The sequence below is a fragment of the Triticum urartu genome, chromosome 2, assembly GCF_003073215.2.
Source record: "Triticum urartu cultivar G1812 chromosome 2, Tu2.1, whole genome shotgun sequence".
NCBI lineage: Eukaryota > Viridiplantae > Streptophyta > Magnoliopsida > Poales > Poaceae > Triticum > Triticum urartu.
The window spans coordinates 527091193-527099325 of record NC_053023.1 but is presented as its reverse complement, the minus strand read 5'-3'; the positions used below and the strand labels follow the sequence as shown (position 1 = coordinate 527099325).

General features: G+C 40.4%; 1 long non-coding RNA gene across 1 annotated transcript; it reads left to right on the top strand.

Moving 5' to 3' along the window:
• The first annotated feature begins 2961 nt into the window (after positions 1–2961).
• Positions 2962–6088, top strand: LOC125538489. The gene is made up of 5 exons (XR_007296358.1): positions 2962–3407; positions 4410–4512; positions 4675–4791; positions 5157–5310; positions 5801–6088. It is a non-coding gene; the product is annotated as an uncharacterized LOC125538489 (long non-coding RNA).
• The last annotated feature ends 2045 nt before the right edge of the window (positions 6089–8133 follow it).

Below are 8133 nucleotides of genomic sequence, written 5' to 3'. Positions count from 1 at the left end.
AAAAAGAGAGAAGGGACAATGCTACTATCCTTTTACCACACTTGTGCTTCAAATTAGCACCATGATCTTCATGATAGAGAGTCTCCTATGTTGTCACTTTCATATACTAGTCGGAATCTTACATTATAGAACTTGGCTTGTATATTCCAATGATGGGCTTGCTCAAAATGCCCTAGGTCTTCGTGAGCAAGCAAGTTGGATGCACACCCACTTAGTTTCTTTTGAGCTTTCATAAACTTATAGCTCTAGTGCATCCGTTGCATGGCAATCTCTACTCACTCACATTGATATCTATTGATCGGCATCCCCATAGCCTGTTGATACGCCTAGTCGATGTGAGACTATCTTCTCCCTTTTTGTCTTCTCCACAACCACCATTCTATTCCACCTATAGTGCTATGTCCATGGCTCACGCTCATATATTGCGTGAAGATTGAAAAAGTTTGAGAACATCAGAAGTATGAAACAATTGCTTGGCTTGTCATTGGGGTTGTGCATGATTTAAATATGTTGTGTGATGAAGATGGAGCATAACCAGACTATATGATTTTGTAGGGATAGCTTTCTTTGGCCATGTTATTTTGAGAAGACATAATTGCTTAGTTAGTATGCTTGCAGTATTATCATTTTTATGTCAATATGAACTTTTGTCTTGAATCTTATGGATCTGAATATTCATACCACAATTAAGAAGAATTACATTGAAATTATGCCAACTAGCATTCCACATCAAAAATTATCTTTTTTATCATTTACCTACTCGAGGACGAGCAGAAATTAAGCCATGAATGTGGCCATAAGATTGACTATTTAGCTTGAAAGCCATGAATCTTCACGCATGATAGCTCATTTCTGAGAACACTTTTTTAAAATAATTACCGTATTACAAGTTTATTAATTTTCCTGAAAACTTGGTCACGTATCATGACACTATGCGAAGGTTTTCCAATTTTTTGATTTTTTTAAATTTTTTATACCCGTTTCAAAATGCGGTCAAAACGGCGGAAATGACCGTTCCTAGCTAGTCGTTGCATCTTGGAATTTTTTTGTGTTTCTCTGATTAAATAGATACTTTTGTACCTAGAAATGATTTTTGGAAAAAATAAATAGCAAACTATGAGGCAGACGCAGTTCAAATTTGACCCCGCTTCGAGCTGAAACGGCAGAAATTTGTCTTTTTCACCAGAGGTGGATCAAAACTTTTTACACCCAACCATTTGGTCAATTGTGCATTAAATATGGCCTAATATTTTATAAAAATGATTTGGTCCAATTTTGCAACAATTATTTGGTAGGTTCTTCACAAAAAAACCTCATTTGGGGCACTCGAAAAATGGAAAATGGTTTTTTCGTCCAAAGAAAATGAAAGTTTCCTTAGGCAACATTGTTTGCCATTCCAATATGCACCCTTGTGCACAATATGAGATCATTTGAACAAACTATGCCATGAATGTGGACATAAGATTGATCATTTGGCTTGAAAGCCATGAATCTTCACATATGATAGCTCATTTCTGAGAACAATTTTTTAAAAGGTTTGCCGTATTACAAGTTTATTATTTTTTCTAGTAACTTGGTCACATATAATGACACAATGCGGAGGTTTCCCAATTTTTTGATTTTTTTGAATTTTTATGCCCATTTCAAAATGCGGTCAAAACGACGGGCATGATCGTTCCTAGTTAGTGGTTGAATCTTGGAAAACTTTTGGTGTGTCTCTTATTAAATAGATACTTTTGTACCTAAAAATGATTTTTAGGAAAAATAAATAGCAAACTATGAGGCAGCTGTAGTTCATATTTGACCCGCTTCCAGCTGAATCGATAGAAATTTGTCTTTTTCACCAGAGGTGGGTCGAATCTTTTGACACCCAACCATTTGGTCAATTGTGTATTAAACATGGCCTGATATTTTATAGAATTTGTTTGGTCCAATTTTGCAACAAATATATGGTAGGTCCTTCATAAAAAAAGTCATTTTGGGCACTCGGAAAAATGGAAAATGTTTTTTTCATCCAAAGAAAATGAAAACTTCCTTGGGCAACATTGTTTGCCATTCCAATATGCACCCTTGTGCACGATATGAGATCATTTGAACAAACTATGCCATGAATGTGACCATAAGATTGATCATTTGGCTTGAAAGTCATTGATCTCCACACATGATAGCTCGTTTCTGAGAACACTTTTTTAAAAGAATTGTAGTATTACAAGTTTATTATTTTTCCTGAAAACTTGGCCACATATAATGACACAATGCGAAGGTTTCCATTTTTTTGAATTTTTTTTGAATTTTTATGCCCGTTTCAAAATGTGGTCAAAACGGCGGGCTTGACCGTTCCTAGCTAGTGGTTGAATCTTGGAAAACTTTTGTTGTTTCTCTGATTAAATAGATACTTTTGTACCTAAATAATTTTTTTGGAAAAAAAATAAAGAGCAAACTATAAGACAACTGCAGTTCAAATTTGACCCGCTTCGAGCTGAAACGGTGAAAATTTGTCTTTTTCACGAGAGGTGGATCGACAACTTTTGACACACAAATATTCGGTCAATTATACATAAAATGTGGTCTAATATTTTCTAAAAGTGATGTTGTACAATTTTGCAACAAATATATGGTAGGTTCTTCACAAAAAAAAACCATTTTGAGCACTCGAAAAATAGAAAATGGCTCTTTGTGCAATGAAAATGAAACCCCCCAAATCAACATTGTTTGTCATCCCAAGGTACACACATGTGCACAGTATTAATTTATTTTAATAAAATATAAGTGGTTAATATGTTGAATGTTTGCCCTGAATAAAAGGATAAAAGCTATAAGAAAAGCAAAAAAAATATATATTACATAACCTAAATTCTGATTGATGGAATCAGCTATGGCATGGATCGATGACATGGCGGACATCCGTCCATCCATACATCCATCCACCCGTCCATCCAACCCTAGCCTTCGCTTTTCTCCCCGATCCAGATCCAACCCTAGCACCCACCCATCTCTCCCCTTCCCGCCGCCTCCCATCCATTCATCCACATGCCGCAGCGCCCTCCTCCAAATCTCGGCGTCCCACCCATGGCCGTCCGCGCGCTGGACAAGGAGCTGCCCGCCATGCTGCTCTCCACAGCGGCCGCCGTCGCCGTCGTCCGCTCCCCCACCGGGAGCGGAGCCGGCCGTGGCGGACTCACGCGAGGATCCTGGCCTCAGACGCCGACGCGGGCAGCATCATTGGCAAGGCCGGCTCCGACATCCACGGCATGGAGGACCGCTCTGGGGCCCACATCAAGCTCTCCAGGAGAGGCCGGCCCCGTCTCCGGCCTTCTCCCGCCCCACCGGCCGCCGCTCCCCGACCTCACGCTCCTCTCCACCGCCCGCTCGGTCGCCGCCCCGTCGCGCCGCCGCTCCGCCCCAAGGTCCTCCATCCCTCCCTCCCTCTGCGCCCACCCCTTCTCCTCTCTCCGCCCCGCTCTGCAATTCTTCCATCTGCTAGCTGCCACCCGACCCAACCCGACCCTAGTGATGAATGAAATGGGATAGCTCGTGCTAGGGATTCTATCATCTGCTAGGTAGCATAACACCTTGTCCTGCGGGTTTACTTATTAGATGGGAAACAGCCAGACCATGCCTGCAAATCTGTCCCTGCTCTCACTGAATTTTGTTGATTGATTTATTAGATACACATACATCTTGCTTCTGTTGATGGGAAATATCCTAGCGCAAAATTGACTGGTTTATAACTGTAGTTCCATTTATACTGCGCATCCATGATATCATCTGTTACTGTCGCCTGGAGTAGAGTAGATGCATATCTTGCGGCAGGACCAGGACAGCTAGTGATGAATGAATGAATGTACCCTTTCCTTTGTATAAGCAACACCTGACATGGGACTAGTGCCTATGCGTCCGTTGCTAAGGTTTGGGTTCTAGCAAGAAGGCCGGCGATTTTCTTTCTTCCTTTTTAATAAAACGCTGAAACAGAGCTCAAGAAAATACGCATCATGGTCATAGCCATGAAGCGACAGTCTTGTATGCTGTTAAGTGCACGCTGTTTGCATTGACCAGCTTCTGTGATACACTCGTCAACCACTCGCTCCTGGAAGTTATTCAACTTTGGTTTGCTGCTCAACAGCTAATTGGTGGGAAATTTAAGCCTGCTTTTATTTTCAAACTCAACCACTTGGTAGCAGCACAAGTTCAGAGATGCACCTGTCATGTGTGTCTCATACAACAACAACATTTCCGCACTGCTGACTGGAATCTGCACATTTTTATGCTGTCTTGACTTACTGATTCATGTTGGAAGGATGACTCAGATGCAAACTTCTTATTACCAAGTTTAATTATTACGTACAATTTTTCTTTTTTGAATTTTTGAATTTACATGTGAGTAATGAATGTATCCGTTTCTATGTCAGATTGGCGACATTCATTGTTGCATGCATTTTTGGTGGACAATCTTCAGTTGAACCTGAGTGTTGACTCGATCTTCCGTTGCGAACAATGTTCGGCTTACTGAATGTACTTGCTTATCCTTGTAACTGGACTACCATGCATTCACTATATATATACACACTTCCCTATTATGTTGGTTTACTAGGTTTTGTTATTTTTTTTGATAACTTGATGCTTTCTTCCTTGACTGATTCGTTGTTGGTGAACTTGGTGATATTGTGCATGTAGATCATGATGTACCAGCTCTGCAATGGCATTGCTTTCTGCCACGAACGCGGACCTCGAGCCACACAACCTGCTCATGGGTGGATGCGTTGGTATCCTCTGGTTTGATCCCAGCAAGAGGTAGTCTTCTCTTCTCTTTATGAACCAAAGGCACTTTCTTCTCTCATGGATGGATGGGACTCCATTAATTTAGTACCAATTTAGGTGTTAGTATGCTGTTGATGCTCGTGTTGATGCCATGCTTTTTGTCTTGTCATGTGCTGAAATTAAGTGGCAGCATCAGATGCAAATCTGTTAGTGTTGTTAAACCGCTGGTAGGCTAGCTACAAACTGACTTGTTATTTTCTTCTCTAGCAAATTGTATACATTAATCTCTAGTTGGCCTAGTGCTTCGTAGACATATATCGGTCCTATTACATTTTTTTAACTTGCATATGTGAGCTCCTTCTGTTGCTGCAAGTAGTGACACAATATGCCGTGTGCAGTGAGCTCCGCGTCTAATTCCTGGCCGTCCTCCGCAGCAAGGAGCTGGGCCAAGGGAGCAAGCAACGCCGCTGGTTCCTTCGAGGATGCGTGCTACTGGTCGAGTCCTGTGGAGAAGCAGGGCGGATCAGGCACCGTCTCACTTGTGCCACTGTGGTAAGAATAGAACAACACTGCGCATGTATTAGTACAACAAAGCATTCTTACATGGTGGTTGTTAGTGACATAACAGTTATCTTGCAACATGGTTTGCCAAATTGCTTGCTTGCTTGCTTACTCTATAACCTATACTGCTAAAAAATGTTATCCTATGACATGATGTTGTATCATTTGTATCAATTTCAAATACTCTAGGACATCAGTTCCCATGATGTTGCATTAGCTGTAATCTGTACTGCTAAAAGAGGAGTATAAACTGGAGTAATCAGTACTATAATATGCTTGAGACTTGTTCCAAATCATATTAATTTTTGCCAATGATGTTATTATCTACTCTAATAGCTGATGAATCTGTTCCTGCCATACCATGTGGATTGACTAATGAATCTGTACCTGAATACCATGTGTAATTACTGTTATTTTTTGCATCATCTGAACATTTTTTTGCTGCTATATAGTTTCACATTCATGATTGATCTACTGCCAGGTGAATGAGGTTTTAAAATGTTGAAGGAGGAGGACAATAGGAACTTCTGTTATGTCTATGAAGTTTTCAAATGTTGAAGGAGGAGGACAATAGGAACTTCTGTTATGTCTTATCGTCTAAATTTCTGTTCTAACTTTCTTTGTCGTAGAATAGTTTTGTTTGGCACTTGCTGTTCCTGGAAAGTAAAGATATGTATTGCTAGAATGAATGGTTGTAATATTATAACATTGCACATTGCTTTGAAAATGTATGAGAACTGGGCTAGGCCCAAGATAGCTTGTGGTGTGATGTGTTGTAATGTCAATAGCATATTTTTTTGGATTGGATCAATTTTTTCGGAACTAGGCTAGGCCCAAGTTATATTTGACAATTATTTTTGAGGGAAAAACACGAGAGGCCCAGCAAAGAAATGGCCCAGAAAAATACATGATCAAAAAGGAAATTTGCTGTTAAAAGGGCCACGCAAAGAAATTAACAAGGCTGAATTGTTTGGGCCAGGCCCATGTAGCTAATAAAAGCACAGGAAAAAATACATTAAAAAGGCCGAATTGTTGGGCTCGGCCCATGTAAAACGTCGAATCGGACTGGGCTGATTCTTGTGCTACATCAGTTTGCCATGCTGGATGCCTACGTGGCCTAAGGAAGTTGCTAGTGACCAAAAATTTGGTCGTGGAACCAACAACCTTTTACGTATCACAAAGAAGGTCACTAATTTTAGTTTACGACCGCCAACTTTTGACCTTCTGTTTTTGGTCACAAAAAGGTCGCAAATGAAAAAACTATGACTTTTCAGCGGCCAATAGTGAGGGTCACAAGTTACCATATTTCTTGTAGTGTAGTTTGGCTATACTCTATCTTCACCACACAAAGTATTTAAATCATGCACAACCCCGATGACAAGCCAAGCAATTGTTTCATACTTTTGGTGTTCTCAAACTTTTTCAATCTTCACGCAATACATGAGCGTGAGCCATGGACATAACACTTTAGGTGAAATATAATGGTGGTTGTGGAGGAGAAAAAAAGGGGAAGATAGTCTCACATCAACTAGGCGTATCAACGGGCTATGGAGATGCCCATCAATAGATATCAATGTGAGTGAGTAGGGATTGCCATGCAACGGATGCAATAGAGCTATAAGTATATGAAAGCTCAACAAAAGGAACTAAGTGGGTGTGCATCCAACTCGCTTGCTCACGAAGACCTAGGGCGTTTTGAGGAAGCCCATCATTGGAATATACAAGCCAAGTTCTATAATGAAAAATTCCCACTAGTATATGAAAGTGATAACATAAGAGACTCTATTATGAAGATCATGGTGCTACTTTGAAGCACAAGTGTGGTAAAAGGATAGTAGCATTGTCCCTTCTCTCTTTTTCTCTCATTTTTTTCATTTGGGCCTTTTTTATGGCCTCCTTTTTTTTCATCCAGAGTCTCATCCCGACTTGTGGGGGAATCATAGTCTCCATCATCCTTCCCTCACTTGGGACAATGCTCTAAAAATGATGATCATCACACTTTTATTTACTTACAACTCAACAATTACAACTTGATACTTAGAACAAAATATGACTCTATGTGAATGCCTCCGGCGGTGTACCGGGATATGCAATGAATCAAGAGTGACATGTATGAAAGAATTATGAACGGTGGCTTTGCCACAAATACAATGTCAACTATATGATCATGCAAAGCAATATGACAATGATGGAGCGTGTCATAGTAAACGGAACGGTGGAAGGTTGCATGGCAATATATGTTGGAATGGCTATGGAAATGCCATGATAGGTAGGTATGGTGGCTGTTTTGAGGGAGGTATATGGTGGGTGTATGATACCGGCGAAAGGTGCGTGGTATTAGAGAGGCTAGTAATGGTGGAAGGAAGAAAAGTGCATATAATCCATGGACTCAACCTTAGTCATAAAGAACTCATATATTTATTGCAAAAATCTACAAGTTATCAAAGCAAAGTATTACGCACATGCTCCTAGGGGATAGATTGGTAGGAAAAGACCATCGCTTGTCCCCGACTGCCACTCATAAAGAAGACAATCAATAAATAAATCATGCTCTGACTTCATCACATAACGGTTCACCATACGTGCATGCTACGGGAATCACAAACTTTAACACAAGTATTTCTCAAATTCACAACTACTCGACTAGCATGACTCTAATATTACCATCTCCATATCTCAAAACAATTATCAAGTATCTGTTGAGGAACGTAGTAATTTCAAAAAATTCCTACGCATATGCAAGATCATGGTGATGCATAGCAACGAGAGGGGAGAGTGTGTCCACGTACCCTCGTAGACCGAAAGCGGAAGCGT